The following is a 13,669-nucleotide window of genomic DNA, read 5'->3' as shown; positions in this document are numbered from 1 at the left end:
AACAAAAAATTCCTTGTATTCTCTTACTAAATGTGATAAAAGTTCTATTTATTCTTTTGTTATATATTTGAGACATATGTATAAGTTTTATTACTAGAAGAAAAACTGGGTTCTTATTTAGTCTCTTGCAAAATGGGTTTTGATCATGAAATGAAGCATGATGAGATCCTTTAAGAGACATGTAAGAACTCAGTATTAGAGTTATGTATTCAATTACACTGGTTATACTTACTGAATAAAGAAGGAAAATTGGAGTTCTTATATATGTCTATATTGTTTTCCTCACATTAATACACATAATTAAAATTTTAATGAAAATATTCTAAATCAAATGAGGAAATGGGAAAAGAATATACGTGAATCACACTAACTCTGAAAAGAGTCAAGAAGACAGCTTAAATGAGAGAAAGAATCATTTGCACTTAGCATAAGAAGAACCACAATTTAGAGTAATTCCGCTATAATTTTTATATAACTGTATTGTGGTGAGCGACTATGTGGATTTTGGTGGGTGGCAATGTGGGGGGATCATGGAGGACTTTGGGGAGAAGATAATCAAGATACATTGTATGAAAAACATCTATTTTCAATAAATGAGTAAAATCATCAAGAAAGTATTTTTGCAAGTGATTATTTTCAACCTAGTGACAATTCTGATACCTCCTTATAGATATAACCAGTTGGCATAAGTTCAACTTAATATTCAAATAATATATCATTGATATTATTTAAGATAGAAATGATGATTATTTTCCTTTTATATTACAGAATAATTTGGACTTTTATATTTACATGATGTGAAGCAAAATACAGTGGAAAAATTATGAACTATTCTCAAGAGAATTGACAAAGCATAGGTGAGGTTTAATGAACTATGGATAAAGAAAATACAAAATAGGAAAGGTATGAGAATCACATAATGTTAATGGTTATACTTACAAAGCAAAGAAAAGTTTATTGTGTATTTGAAATAAACATGAAAGGAATATTCTTAAAAACATAATTATAATACTTTAGATTTCATCAGAAATATTTTCATATTGCAAGTGGGTAATTCCTCTGTTATTCAGATTGGCACAGCATTAAGAAAGATATATTCCTGAGGCCACAGATCTCTGCAAGAAGACTTGCTTTCTCATGCATGAGGCTGTAGGTTAACTTTCCAGCCTACTCAAAAAGGGGTAAAAATGTTGTTTGATTGTATCATCATCACCATCACCATCATAATTTCCATAGCATCATTTTTATAAACTGTGGTGATAGGGGTAGACACAGAGCCCCACCTTAAACATTAGACAGAGCTTGGTGAATCCTTAGGAAGATGAGAAGGAGAACTTTACTAGTCAGAGGGGTCAAGGACACTGAAAGAAAAACCACAGGATTAACTCACCAAGGCTCATAGATGCTCCCAGAAAAGAAAGCAATAGTCACAGTATCCACATAGATGTATATATATGTGTGTGTATATATATGTGTATGCAAATATGTTATGGGTGTGTTGCTTGATCTTCTAGTGGGACTAATATCAGTGGGAATCATGCCTATCTCTGAGTTTCTTTGCCTACTTTTGTGTCCTTTTCTTCTTACTAGGTTACCTCCTGCAACCTTACTCTGAGGGGAGGTGTCTAGTTTTATTGCAGCTTGACATGCTATGTTTAGTTGATATCTCTGCTAAGTCTACTATTTTTTTCTGAACGAAAATGGGGATGGCAATGGGTTCTAGGAGGAGAGGAGTAAGGGGAAACTGTGGTCAGTATGTATACATGAAGGAATAAAATTTTAAAATAACACTCAAATGACAGCGCATGCTGACAAGGATATGGAGCAAAGGGAATACTCCTCATTGCTGGTGGGACTGCAAACTGGTAACCATTTTGGAAGTCAATTTGGTGGTTTCTCAGAAAACTCTAAATAGTTCTTCCCCATGACCCAGCTATACCACTTCTGGACCTATACCAAAAGATATTCTACCATACCACAAGGATCCATGCTCCATTATAGCAACTTTATTCATAGTAGCCAGAAACTGGAAACAAAATAGATGTCCCTCAAAGAATGGACAAAGAAAATGCACATCTACACAGTGGGATAGTATTTATCTATTAAAACAAACTCATTATGGAATTTGCAGGCAAATGGTGGAAATGAAAATATTCTGTGTGAGGTAACTCAAACCCAGAAATACATGCATGGTATGTACTCATAAATGGATATTATCCATAAAATATAGGAAAACCATGTTAAAATCCACAGATCCAGGGATACTAAGTAATAAGGAAGGCACAAGGGAGCATTATGCATTCACTCAGAAGGGGAAACAAAATAGAACATGGGGTCAGAATGAAAGAAATTCATGAGTGAGGTGTAAGGAGGGGAACAGGGATGGGATTCAGGTATGGGGAGAGGGGGTGTATGAAAGGCTGGGAATGAGAAAGGTAATTGATGGGAGTAAAGGGAGGTCTGGAATGGAGGTGGTTCCTGGGGAGTCTATAAAGGTGACCCTTAGTTAAGAGTTCTATGGGCTGGGGACATGGAGACTGAAGTATTCACCTCCTATGGCTAGGTGTGACTTACAGGGGAGGAAGGAGAATATCAATCTACCCACAAAACCTTCACCCCAAAATTTGTCCTGCGTATGAGATGCACAGGGAAAAAAGTGGAGCAGAGATTGAGGAAATGGCCAGCTAATGACTGGCTGAACTTGAAACATATCTCAAATAAGATAGCCAGCACCTGATACTATTAATGCTACTCTGCTATGCTTGCAGACCTAAGCCTAGCATAACTCTATCCTGGGAGGGTTCACCCAGAAATACATGGAAACAGATGCAGAGACCCACAGTCAAAGATCAGGTGGTGCTTGGGGAGTCTTATAGAAGAGTAGGGGATAGAATTGAGAGAGCTGGAGGGGTCATCATAAGAAGACCTACAGAGTTAACTAATCTGGAACCATGAGTGTTTGCAGAAACTGAACCACAAACCAAAGAGTATGCATTAGCTGGAGTTAATCTCCTTCCACTTTCAGTAGATGTCCAGATTGGTCTTTATGTGGGTCCCCAACAACTGAAATGGAGGCTGCCTCTGTCTCTGTTGCCTGTCATTAGATCTCCTTCCCCTAACTGGAGTGTCTAATTGGGCCTCAGTGGAAAAGGATGTTCCTTGTCCTGATGGAACTAGATGTTTGAGGATGCTGTGGTGCCCATGGTGGAGAAAGGAAGGAGGCAATGGGCAGAGGGATTTGTAAGAGTAAGACTGGGAGAAAAGAAGGGAGGAGGGCTGTGATCAGGATACAGAGTGAACAAAAGAAATGATTTTTTGTAAATAAAAAGATGAAGAATCTTTACGTATGTTTTGCAAAAGTTGTAAAACTATACATGAGAATTGACCAGAAGCCATTAGAAAGGGGGAAAATTGAATATATTAATAAAATACAGCTGGGCAATGGTGGCACATGTCTTTAATCCCAGCACTTGGGAGGTAAAGGCAGGCAGATTTCTTAGTTCGAGGCCAGCCTGGTCTACAGAGTGAGTTCCAGGACAGCCAGGGATACAAAGAGAAACTCTGTCTTGAAAAACAAACAAACAAACAAAAAGAATAAAAGACATATTACTTGATTTCATCAAATATCATTATCATCATCATCTCTTCTAGACATTATTATTATACTCTGGTGATTTAAGTGAGAAATCATCCATACAGGCTTGTAAATTTTAACATTGTGCTCCAACTGGTTGCTCTGCTTGGAAAGGATGTGAAGAGGTTCACCTTTGTTAGAGAAATAGCATCATTGTGGATGGGCTTTGGGAATTCATAGCCTTTCCATGCTTCCACAATTCCCTAGCTTCATGTTTCTGAATAAGGATGTTGTCTCTCAACTTTTAGCCTGTCCTTGTGCCATGCCTCTGTTCTCTTATTCTCAACTCTTATTCCTCCATGACCACAAATAATAATGAACTGCCTTTTATCAGAGAGTCCCGGTAGTGGACGAGGAAGTAATGGCAGGGAACACAGACACAGACTGCCCCTGTTCCACTTGTTCAAGGACCCACATGAAAATCAAGCTGTACATAATGCTACAAATGTGTAGGGGTGTAGGTTTTCTGGTTGGTGGCCCAATCTATGTGAATCCTAACGGGTCCAGGTTAGCTTACTTTGTACATCTTCTTGTGGTGTCCTTCACACCTCCAGCCTGTTCACTTCTATCCTTCCCTCTTCCTCAAAAATTCAGAGCTTTTCCTAGTGTTTGGCTCTGGGTTTCTTCATCTGTCTACATCTGATGCTAGAAGAAGTCTCTCAGGAGAGTTATGCTAGGTTCCTGTCTGCAACATAGTAGATTATCATTAATAATGTCAGAGTTAGCTTTCTCAGATGAGTTGGGTCTCAAATTGGCGAGTTTTGGTTGACTGTTCCCTCAGTCTTTGCTTTATTCCTGCCCCCTCCATCTTATAAGGGAAGACAAATTTTTGGGTTGAAGGATTTGTCCATAAATCTATGTCCCCTATCTTTTCTTAAAGTCCTACCTGGCTACAGGAGGTGGTCATTTCAGTTGTTATCTCCCTCTGGTAACAGTCTCAACTGGTGACACCTCTCTAGACTTCCTGCATCTTGCCTAGTCCAAGGCTTCCAGCTAGTCTCAGAGATGACCCAATTGATTTCCATTCTCATTGCCAGCCTTCTACAATACTCCTCTCCCCCCACAGCTTGTCAGCATCACCATTCCTCTCCAGGAGAGCTGGATAATTTACTTATTTACTTTTATTGGCATCACAACAGAAGGATGTATAGAATTAGTTTGGCATTTGATTTTCTCCTGGCATTCCACATTTGCGCTCACCCAGAATGCAATGTAATGTAAATAAACCACAGCATTTGGAGGCAAGTCAACAAGAGAAATAGCCTCATAGACAAATTTAAACAGAAACTGTAAACCTACTACTAGTTCTAAGTGCATTCCATCGATTCATATTTGCACTTGATCAGGATTATATCTAGCAATATTTCTCTTTTGATTTCTTGTTCAATCTGACTGACGTTCTTATTTGGAACACAAACAAATATGGCATTTTTATGCATTTAAACATATAGCTCTTGATCTAAAACTATATACCAAATATATGTACATAAAAACATATAGTTAAAAATAGAAAAAATGAAATGTAGATCAAATAAATACATTTGAATTCATTAAATATACTTATTGAATAAACCCAATTGATTAAATAGGAATTGGAAATGTTAGTTAAAGGTCAATAAATGTAAAGTTATGTAGATTACAAATGGATTTTTTAAATATAATCATTTCAGCTCAAATTGGATGACAACATCTGTTGTACCTGTAAAATAACAAAATTGCAGTTTCCTCCAGTTCTCTTACTTTATGCATATATACTCGATTACCGAAACAACCATGAGTGAAGCATTGACATGCTTTTGAGTCTATTATATTTTTGTCATTGTAGAATATTTTGAGAAAATACCTGTTGTATTTATGATACTCACTCAGTACTCTAGATATGTTTATTTTGACCCATTTCTGTGAATAAATCTTAAATGAAGTGAATCAAGGAAAATGGTTTTTAAGTACAACATCTAATCTTTAAATTTGTATACTTTATTACATATATTTTGCAACACAAAGGGATTTTTAACTAAATGAAAATAACACAAAAATACATAATTTCACAGAAATTTAGAAAAGCTATTATTAAAAGAGTTTAACTTACCTTTATTTATTTGTTGGTAGTTTGATATTTACTTACATTACATGTAAAATGAACTGATATTCGAACATCATATCAAATTATAGCTTCTACCATTTCTATGATTATGTTAATCACTAATAAGAAAGTAGAGAAAAAGAAAAAGAAGTTAATTAAGCTAATTAAGTCATTTATTGAAATTAGATATAGTTGGTAATAGAATACATCAGTCAATATAAATTATCTCTAATTGTGACTATTAACATTACCTCTTTGATACTTGTTTTTATTATGATTTTACCAAAATGTCCCTGACTTAGAGGATTCCCTAAGATAATGGGAAATAAATACAGTGAAAATAGTCTATGAAATACCTTAAGAGGTTGTGATTACACATCTAGAACTAGATCTCCATGTAAATCTTGATCTATATATGACTATAAATATATGGATGGATAAAGAGAGTGGTTGTATGAATGGAATACCAAAGAACTAGGTGCTAATGCTGCTGAAGAAATGAATGTGCCAGTCACCATATGGACATGCAAGCAACAAGCAAACTCCTTCATTTTCAATGTTCTTTACACAGGTACTACCAGGCAGTGTGGCCCAGATTAACATTAGATCTTCCCATTCAAATGATCTAGGTTGAAGGCAGTTGTTTCCACTTCAAATGATTTAAGACAAGTTCTCATAGGAGTGTCCACACACTTGGGTTTTAATTATTTGCAGATGTAGTCAAGTTGACACCAGAACAGAAACCACAATAGTATCACCAAGAATAGAAGTACAATAGTATCACGGTCTTGTTTCAGGGCTGAGATACATCTTATTTTCTTAATTAGAAAATAAATGCTTCTAGGCAAACCAGAAATGCACACTTAAGTATAGATACATATTTATAAAAATTAAACTCTGAATTATTCTGAGCACACTTATGTTAAAGTAAAAGTAATATATTAGAGGGTGTAAGAAATGGTAAGTGAATTAGAAGCTAGGTGTAAAATTATTGAAACTTCTTAGGATCAAATAAAACCCTGGTGTGACCATTGTAAATAATTTTTTCCATGCTGAATAGTGTAAAGACAAATGATTAAATAAATATTTTATGATGCTTTCAGATAAAGTTTTTAACTAGCCATTACATTTGACCTCTATGTTTCCTTCCCTATTCTGTGACTTATCTTTTATTTGTGGATTGAAAACTTTACTATCACTATTTCTATTGTTTGTTAATTTTTTTGTTATATATATACATACTCTGTTAAAGAGACCTATTTTTGCTTAAATATAAATGACCAATAAGGTTGCTCACCACTAGGGAAGACTGATTCCTCATCTCTTAAGGGACACTGATTCCATAGGTGTTCATGTAGCAGTGGAGCTTGTGATATTTTTCCTGTCTACATTGACATATCCACTGGTATTTTAAGTATCCAGGTCATGTTTATTTTTTTGTACTGTTCAGATTTTATGTGTTCAGCTTCTTTGTCCTATATAGAAGAAAATAACCCAATTTAACTCCCGATCTTCTAGTTCTTTTAATCATATTTTACTGTGATCCTTGGTGGTAGGACTCAGGTTATTGATGTTTTAACAGAAGGTAGGCACCCCTAAAAAAATTGTTTACTGGGTTTTTACCAGTTATGGCTGTCTGCTATGGTTTCCTTCCCCTTCAAAAGGGACATTCTTAATGAGGTAGGGACTGCTATACTTGTCTGTTGGTATGGTTGTTTGAAGGAGAAATCCACTATATGGTCTATGTTTGAATGACTGGGTGGTAGTTAGTGAAATTGTTTAAGAAGGAGTAGGATATGGCATTGAAAGAGGAAGTGTGTTACTGTGGCTGGGCTTTGAGGTTTCAAAAGCCCACACCAGACTCTCTAGGTTCCGTCTGGCATACAACCCTGCCCATCCGCATGCTATGTCTGCTTGAAGACCAGGTAGGTTAGCCTCCTGAGGATCTCCAAACTCTCTCCACTCCTTTGAACATGCATCGACCTCACAAACATAGGCTAGACCTTCCAGAAGACCAGGTCAGCCAGTTATACACAGACCTACCTCTCATTTTCGCTTTTCTATCAGGCAGACTCCTCTTGCCCAACCACCTTCCACATCTGCCAAAAGACCACATAGCCATGACCCCCATTCCCGTTTCACTTCTCCACAACCTTTTCAGTATATCCCAGCCTCTAATGTAGGCAGAGTTTACCTATTGAACTAGAGACAAAGCAGGCTATTACAACACCTGCTGCCAACACTGAAGGATACACTCTGCTCTACAAGAGACCACACTGGCCACCAGATATCTAATCCCTATCTTGGGTGGAGAATATCTGTTTGACCACAGGCCAAACAAATCAGAAGACTAGAGAGAAAACCAATGAACAAAATCCATCTCTAACAAAGAACCTAGAAAACCTATGGATTACCAAAGATCCAGATGCTTACATGCCAGAATAGGATCACAATCAGCAAAATCTGTGGCAAAGTATCACCAGCTGATCCCAACTATCCTACCACAGCAAGCCCTGACTATTCTAGTATAACAGAAGCATCAAATAAATATCTGAAATCCAACTTTATGAAGATGATAAATGTCCTTAAAGAAGTGTTAAGATCCCATTAAATAGAAGAAAGACATACAAAAATTGGAAGAAATCACTTAAAGAAAGCTAAGAAAAAAATAACAGCTGAGGAAAATGAATAAAGATATTCAAAACCTGAAAACAGAAATAGGAACAATAAAGAAAACATAAACTGAGGGAATGCTCATATGAGAAAAATCTAAATAAGCAAACAAGAACTATAGATGCAAGCATCACGAACAGAATAGAAGAAATGGAAGAAAGAATTTCATGCATTAAAGACAAACAAAATAAATAGATAAATTGGCCAAAGAAAATGTTAAATATAAAATATTCTTGACACAAAACATCTAAGAATTTGGGACACTATGAAAATAACAAACCAAAGAATAATAGGAATAGAAGGCCCAGCTCAAAGTCCCAGAAAAATCTTTCAAAAAAGTGACAGGAAAAATTTTTCTTTACCTCAATAAGTTGATGCTGTGGTGGTTTATATACACTTAGCCCAGGGAGTGGTATTATTAGGAGGTATAGCCTGTATTGAGTAGGTGTAACTTTTGTTATAGGAAGTGTGTCATGTAGGGATGGGCTTTGAGTCCCTACCCCTAGCTTCCTGGAAGTCAGTCATCCTCTGGTTCCCTTATGATCAAGATGTAGAACTCTCATCTCCATTTCTAGTACCATGACTACATAGACATTTCCATGGTTCCACCTTGATAATAAGAGACCAAACCTCTGAATTTTTAAGACTGCCACAATTAAATGTTGTCCTTCATAGGAGTTGCTTTTGTCATAGTGTCTCTTTTAAGAAATGGAGACTTAGCCGGGCGTGGTGGCGCACGCCTTTAATCCCAGCACTTGGGAGGCAGAGGCAGGTGGATTTCTGAGTTCGAGGCCAGCCTGGTCTACAGAGTGAGCTCCAGGACAGCCAGGGCTATACAGAGAAACCCTGTCTCAAAAAACCAAAAAAAAAAAAAAAAAAAAAAAAAAAAAAAAAAAAAAAAAAAAGAAATGGAGACTTTAAGACAGATTCATATAAAGATAAAACACTAAATAGGATGGACCAGAAAAGAAACTTCATTGTTCACATAGTAACCAAAACACTAATCATACAGAACAAAGAAAGAATATTAAAAGTTGTAAGGAAATTGGGCCAAATAAAATATAAAGGCAAATCAATTTAAATTATACCCAACTATTCAATGGAGATAGTAAAAGCTTAAAGAATCTGGACAGATGCCCTGCATCTGTGGACCACATCTAATGTATGGCATCTACTGTATGTCATCTAATGGACCACAGATGCCACCCCAAACTATTGTAACTGGCAAAACTTTCAATCAACATACATGGAGAAAAGAAGATATTTCATGACAAAATTAAATTTAGACAATACCTTCTATAATTTCAGCCCTACAGAAGACAGTAAAAAGAAAATTGCAACCCAAGGAGGTTAAATCTAGCCATGAAAACATAGGAAATAAATAACCTCATAGCAACAAAACCAAAAGAAGAAACAAACACACACACACACACACACACACACACACACACACACACACATACATACACATAACAAAGCCAACAACAAAAATAAAATAAAAGGGATTAATAGGGCATCACTATCTGTAAATATCAATGGTATCAATTCTACAATAAAAAGACACAGACTAACAGAATAACTGTTTCCTTGTGAAAACAGCATCCATCCATTGGCTGGGTACTAGAAATACACATAAGAAGAGCAAAGACATTACCTCAGAGTAAACCCTTGAAAAAGAATATTCCAAGCAAATAGAGCTAAGAAGCAAGGTGATATAGTCATATAATGTCCAACAAAACAGACTTCAAACCAATATTACTCAAAGAGACAGAGAAAGAAGCTTTATATTCAAAAAAATTTCCACCAAGATGATTTGTCAGCTCTTAACATTTTTTTTTTGCATCAAAATCAAGGGTATACACATTTGTAAAATAATTACAAAAACAAAATTGAACTAATAGGTATTTATATAATATTTTACCTAAACACAAAAGAATATACCTTAATTTCAGCACCTCATAGAACTGCTCAAAATTTACAACATACTTCGCCACAAAGCAAGTCTGAGCAAGTTTGAATAAAAATGAAATAACTCCTTGTATCCTATCAGATCAAAATGAAAACAAGCTCCATTTCAACAACAGAAACAACAATAAAAACATCAAAATGCCTACCAATACGTGGAAGCTGATTAAATCTTTACTGAATTACTACTGAGTCAAGATAGAAATAAAGAAATTAAAAATATCCTAGAATTTAGTGAAAAATAATGCACAGCATTCCCAAATTCATGAGACACAATGAAAGCAGTGCTAAGAGGAATCTTTTAGCACTATGTGTCTCCATAGAAAAATTGGAAAGATTTCATACTAGCAAATCAGCAACACACCTGAAAGGTATAGAACAAGAGCAAGCACACTCCAGAGGAGTAGATAGTAGGAAATAATCAAACTGACGGCAGAAATCAATAAGATAGAAACAAAGGGAACAATAAAAAGAATAAAAAAAAACAACAAAGTGTTGTTTCTTTTGAAAATCAATATATAGAACAACCTTTAAACAACTGAGAGATAGAATTCAAATCAAGAAATCAAAAGCAATATGGGTATATAGTAGTAGGAAAATCCAAAGAATTATTAGGTCATATTTTAAAACCTTTTTACCAGCACTTACCAATTGAATCAAGATTAGACAATTTAAGTAAGCTTATAAACCCTAAGGAAATGGTAGCAGCCATTAAAAGTCTCTCAACTACAACAACAAAAAGGCTAGGTTCAGATGCTTTCAAGGTAGATGAGTTCTACCAGACCTTCAAAGAAGATTTAGTGCTACTACTCCTCAAGTTATTTCACAAAATAGAATCAGAAGAAACAGCCAAATTTATTTTATGAGCCAAAAGTCACCCTGATACCCAAACCATGCAAAAATTCAATACAGAAAAAGAATTATAGGACAAAATCCCTGATGAACATCTGTCTTAGTTAAGGTTTCTATGCATGCACAAAAGATCATGACCAAGAAGCAAGTTGGATAGGAAATGGTTTATTGAGCTTATACTTCCACATTGCTGTTCATCACTACAAGAAATCAGGACTGGAACTCAAGCAGGTCAGGAAGCAGGATCTGAGCTTATACAGAGGCCATGGAGTAATGTTCCTTACTGGCTGGCTTCCTTGGCTTGTGCAGCTTGCTTTCTTATAGAACCTAAGACTACCAGCTTGGGGATAGCACTATCCACAATGGGCACTCCCATCCTTGATCACTAATTGAGAAAATGCCTTACAGCTGATCTCCTGGAGACATTTCCTCAAGAGAGCTTCCTTTCTCTGTGATAATTCCAGCATATGTCAAGTTGACACCTAACACCAGCCAGTAAAACATCTGTGTAAAAAATACTAAAATACAGGCAAACTGATTCCAAGAACACATCAAAAAGATCATCCACTATGAACAAGTAGACTTTATTCAAAAGATGTGCATATGGTTCAGTATATGAAAAATCTGTCCCTGTAATCCACTATATAAACAAACTGAAAGAAAAATATCCACATGTTCATCTCATTAGATGTAGAAAAGCCTTTTCCAAAATCCAACATTCTTTTTTGATAAATATCTAGAAAAGATGAAGGATACAAGGCACATATTCTAACATAATAAAGATACTTTCCAGCAAATGTATAGCCAACAGCAAATTAAATGAAGAGAAACTCAAAGAAATTCCACTAAAATCAAGAAAAGACTATCCACTCTCTCCATATACATTCACTATAGCATTTGAAATTCTAGCTAGGGCAATAAGAAAATGGAAGGTGTTCAAAGCGATACACATTGAAAAGGAGGAAGATAAGCTAGTGTTATTTGTGAATGATACGGTAGTATACATAGCAACACCCAAAATTCTATCTTTTATTACTAATAAACACACACACACACACACACACACACACACACATCAGTAACCTTCCTATACAAATGACAAATGGTCTGAGAAAGAAATCAGGGAAAGAGCACACCATTCACAATAGCCACAAACAATATAAAATATCATGAGGTAACTGTAACATGTAAAAGTTTTATACATCAAAAAGCTTCAAATCTTCAATGAAAGAAATTGAAAAAGATACCAGAAGATGGATTAAACTCTGATGTTCATAAATATGTAGGATTAACATAGTAAAAATGGCTATCCTACCAAAAGCAAGTAATCTGCTTTTAACATATATATGTATATATATATGTATATATATATATATAAAATTTTTCTAGAAACTAGACATCGACAAACCAAACAATCCAATTAAAATTTGGAGGACAAACCTGAACAGAGGATTCTCATTATAGGAATTTCATTGGCTTAGAAATCCTTAAAAAATGTTCAACAGCCTTAGGTATTAGAGATACAAATCAAAATTACTTTGAGACTTCATCTTACAACTGTCAAAATGGCTAAGATCATTAACACAAGTGGCAGCTTATGATGATGATAATGTGGTACAAGGGGAACCCTCCTCCATTTCTGGTAGGAGTGCAAATTCCTACTGTCACTATGAAAATGATTATGGCAATTTTTCAGAATATTGGAAATCAATTTAAGTCAATATTCAACTATACCATTCTTTGGCATATACTCCAAAGACCCCCCCCCCATCCTACCTCAAGGACATATGCTCTACTGCTTTCATAGTAGCCTAGTTTATAACTGCCAACAACTAGAATAAACCTAAATTAAATGTCCCTGTTAAATGTCCCTTATAAATGGACATTAGCTGTTAAGTAAAGGATAATCATAATACAATGTATGGGTTAGATAAAGAGGAGAGGTCTCAGTGGATGCATGGATCTTCCTGGGAAGGGATAATAGATTTTGTGAGTGGACTGTGGGCTGGTGGGGATGAGAGCTATGGAGGGAGAGAATACAGGGGAAGTGAACTGTAATTGGAGGGTATTTGGGATGTGGTGTGGCAACCTAGTGAGTGCACTGGAATCTTTCTGGAACCTACGAAGGTGAACCTAACAAGGACCACTGGTAATGGAGGGTATCGAGCCCGAAGAGCTCATCTTCTGTAATCAGGTCATACTTCTAATGTTTACAACCCACAACATATCCTCTCTGAAAGATGTGCTGTGGCAATGTTGGACCATACCTTGTGGAGCTGGCTAATCAGTGTATGGTATAACTCAAATTCTATGCCACAAGAAGTCCATGCCAGACACTGACTGGATGGTTAGGGTCCAGAAGTTTTTTTAACTGGAAGACTAAGATTTGAACTAAACACAAACTGACAAAAAATAGAAGGGGAGGATTGAATTGATTTTTATAATTTTTAATGATTTTCTGC

At 35.8% G+C, this 13,669-nt stretch overlaps 2 long non-coding RNA genes across 5 annotated transcripts in view; one reads left to right on the top strand and one right to left on the bottom strand.

Moving 5' to 3' along the window:
* Positions 1 to 13,669, top strand: part of LOC116079898 — a 66,031-nt gene that overhangs the window by 37,988 nt on the left and 14,374 nt on the right. For 2 of the 3 annotated variants that reach the window (XR_004114197.1, XR_004114195.1), the window contains exon 3: positions 769 to 903. This is a non-coding gene — a long non-coding RNA (uncharacterized LOC116079898). The remainder of the gene's footprint in view (positions 1 to 768; positions 904 to 13,669) is intronic. The other variant, XR_004114196.1, reaches the window with a different exon arrangement.
* LOC116079897 overlaps positions 1 to 13,669 on the bottom strand; it is a 57,425-nt gene that overhangs the window by 42,555 nt on the left and 1,201 nt on the right. The window contains exons 2-3 of one of the 2 annotated variants that reach the window (XR_004114193.1): positions 5,724 to 5,836; positions 4,152 to 4,319 (exon numbers count right to left, since the gene is read on the bottom strand). This is a non-coding gene — a long non-coding RNA (uncharacterized LOC116079897). The remainder of the gene's footprint in view (positions 1 to 4,151; positions 4,320 to 5,723; positions 5,837 to 13,669) is intronic. The other variant, XR_004114194.1, reaches the window with a different exon arrangement.

The sequence above is a fragment of the Mastomys coucha genome, unplaced genomic scaffold, assembly GCF_008632895.1.
Source record: "Mastomys coucha isolate ucsf_1 unplaced genomic scaffold, UCSF_Mcou_1 pScaffold6, whole genome shotgun sequence".
NCBI lineage: Eukaryota > Metazoa > Chordata > Mammalia > Rodentia > Muridae > Mastomys > Mastomys coucha.
This window is presented reverse-complemented; position numbering and strand designations above follow the sequence as displayed.